Below are 3,391 nucleotides of genomic sequence, written 5' to 3' on the forward strand. Positions count from 1 at the left end.
CACATCAAAGCCTTTAGGAAAACGAAAGCATTTGGTTTCACACCCCTCTCCCCCCTCCTTCCTCTATGGCAGGCAAACTATAAAATGCATACTCAGCCTGACAGCTATTGTTCCTGCTGTCTGGTTAAGAAAGAACATAAAGGAACAGGATGACTGACAACCAGCAGGTCAGATGCCACTTAGTAGGCACATTTCTGTTTTAATATGGAGTCTACCTGACCAGTTTGCACAGTCTCACAGTCCCAACCGGTTTCAAGTCATGATTCAGGGAATCCTGGAGGTCCCTGAAACTTGGAAGAGCTGCTAGATAAGAAAATGAGTAATTATTGAGAAGACTGTCTGAGAGGAAAACTGCCCACCACAACAAAGCTGCCCTACAAAGGAGAAATGTATGAGAGTTTACGTTGGGTCTACGTTGGGTCGCCAGTTTTACTGGCCCTTCTTATGCCTTCTGAATGGCAGTGTCTCACCTAGAGTTTTTATTTAATATTATTTACATTGTATAATGCAACTCTTTCTTTACCTTCAATCAGAATCCGTTGAGGAACTCAGCGGCACCTTGAAGGAGTGCCAGAGTTTAGATTAAACTAGTGTCACTAAACTGGAGCACAGTGCAGATGAGAGGGAAGTGGAGGTGCTGGTTAAGGAGCTGGGAGTCAGACAACTTTGAATGAGGCTGTTCCCTTGAAGGAGTGGGTTTGGGGCTGGTTTGAGGTCCACATCTTCAGATGGATATTCAAAGAACTTCACTAGTTACCGTACCTGTTTGTATCCAGGCTCAATTCAAGATGCTGGTTTTGACCTTCAAAGTCATAAAGTCTCAGAAAGTGAGGTACCTGCATGACATCTGCTCCTGCGTGAGTGAGCCTGGCTGAGCATTATGTGCACCATCACAGGCCCTGGGAGTCAATGCTTCATTTGCTTCTATAATTTCATCTACTCTTTGGTTTAAAGCATTTATAAGACCACCAGGTAACTGGGACTCAAGGCAGGTAACAACAATAAAATCAGCATACTGTAGCATATTTTAAGATTAACAGAATTAAAATATCCCACAAGAAAACTTAAAAATGAAATCCACCAGGGGACACTCTAAAAACCCTTCATTTGAGAAGATGGGGAAGGGGAAGAGAAGAGAGAAGAGAAGACAAGAGAAGAGAAGAGCACATTGGCACTTACCATGAAGGGGCTTGATCCTCTGAGTGTCGGTTGACACCACCATGGGATGTCTCATGCGCTGGAATGTGTGGGCTTGCACTTTGCCACCCCACTTTTCCCTGCAGCTGTCTTCTCCCTGTTGCCTTGTTATCTCTCCGTGGCCTTGAGCGCCTGGATTCTCCATCCTGCCTCTTTTGCCAATCTCCCGCCTTCACTGGGTCCCTTAGCTCCCCCCCCCCGCTTGCAGGTGTTTGCTCATTGGCCTCTGCTCGTCAGGGGGTCTTGTATGAATGGGGTATAACTGCAAAGCCAGCTCATCTTATGTTATTCCTAACAAAGAAGTTCAAGGAGTGTCCTCTACTCTGATCAATAAACTGAACCTACTTAGGTCCTGTGTGTTGTTACTGAGTTATTGTCAGAACCCACAGCCAACAACGTAGTACACGCTTATCAGGAAAGGTAATACTTTATTGAAGCTTTGTATGTATCCTGTGGATATGGTACCAGTTTTGTACTCTAATAAAGCATAACACTTCTTAGGAAACGTGTGTGGAGAGTTACTTGCTGTGGAACCTGACAACTTCCTGCTCCTACAGAGCTTCCTGTTGCATTTCTTTCCTTTTACAACAGTTAGACTGATTTCTCCCTTTATGTTCTATAACAGTTTTTCTTCTATAATAAACCTCCTTATACAGTCAGTGCTCCACTTCCTTTGCATATTTAAACTCTGTCAACAATTGCTGCACTGAGTGAAGCTGCTAAATGAGCTCATACAGAGAGAGACAATCCTTCAGGTATGTGGTCCCCAGTTCATTAAAGGCTTTAAAGATAAGTGTCAACACCTTAAATTCATGTAAGAAAGCTATAGGTAGCCAGTGGAAAGATAGCAAAATAGGTGTCTTCTGTGGCCTGCCCCAGATAACAGAAGGGCTGCTTGATTTTGCACTGACTGCAGTTTCTGAAATTTCTTCAAGGGGTGCCCCAGGTAAAGTATGTTACAGTAGTCAAACTGCAAGGGTACTAAGACTCAAAGTGGCCAGTCTCCAAATGGGAAGAAAGCTTATTGGCTGAATATAGATAAAAAGCACTTTGGGCCACTGCTGACCATTGTTTCTCCAATAACAGAGCTCTTCACCATGTCTGTAAGAGAATGTTGGATACCCTCTATAATGGGAGCAAGACCTGTTCCAAGGCAGATTCCTTACTGACCAGCATCACTTCCATGTGGTCAGTATTCAGTTTTAGCTTTTCTCTCTTAGCCATTGACCACAGGAAACAGAACTGGCCTAGGACAGAGACGGCAGTTCTTGGAGGCTTGTTTAACAAAATACACAGCTGGATGTCATCAGTGTAGTCATCATGACAGTCAGTCAGCTCCACAGCTTGGATGATCTAATTAAGGATTCTCACACCGAATAACATCAAAGAGAACATGGAGCTGGTTTTTGGTCTTCTGCCAACCACCTCCCAATTAACCATAATTCAAAAGTGGTCACACAGGGCCAGGAGGGCTGATGGAGAAGCATTTCCCTCACATACCTATAAAATGGGATTGGGCGCTGCATACAAGCCACGAAAGACGTCTCTGTTCCAAAGCCAGGCCTGAAGCCGGACTGCAATGGATCAAGGACTGATAAGTCAAACAGATATTTCTGAAACTGCTCAGCCAGCACCCATTCAATAACTTTGTCCTAAAAAAAACATGCATCCAGTATAGGCTATTCCCGCTATCGGTGCTGGAATCAAACTGGAGGGCTTTCCAAAGCCCATCTTGTCTGGCTGCTGCCACTGCTACAATAAATGTTATTGGCACTCGGAGGTAATAGATAGTTAGCCCCTGACTGTAGGGAGGATTAACAATATGGCACACCAGTCTTGATCCTACTACATCCTGCCTCTGTTAACATAAGGTAAATCAGTGACTTTGTGTCAGAACCCACAGCCAACAACGAAGTACACACATTAAGGAACGGTAATACTTTTATTGCAGAGCTATAGATGCAGTAACACAAGCACTGTTAAGAATGGCGGCGGCCCCATGGGCATAATAGGATATAGGGTATTCGTATGCACCCCCCCCACAGCACTGGCCAATTGGGCACCCTCCCGCACATGGGATAAATCTTAGAGACCGTTAGGTAGCTGAAGCTGAGAACCAACACTCGCCCACGGCACCTAGGAAAAACCCAGACAATACAACACCCTCCTGCACATCCGTATAGATAAGCATTTC

This window comes from Gekko japonicus, unplaced genomic scaffold (assembly GCF_001447785.1).
Source record: "Gekko japonicus isolate JY-2015 unplaced genomic scaffold, Gekko_japonicus_V1.1 scaffold1707, whole genome shotgun sequence".
In the NCBI taxonomy this organism is placed as follows: Eukaryota; Metazoa; Chordata; class Lepidosauria; order Squamata; family Gekkonidae; genus Gekko; species Gekko japonicus.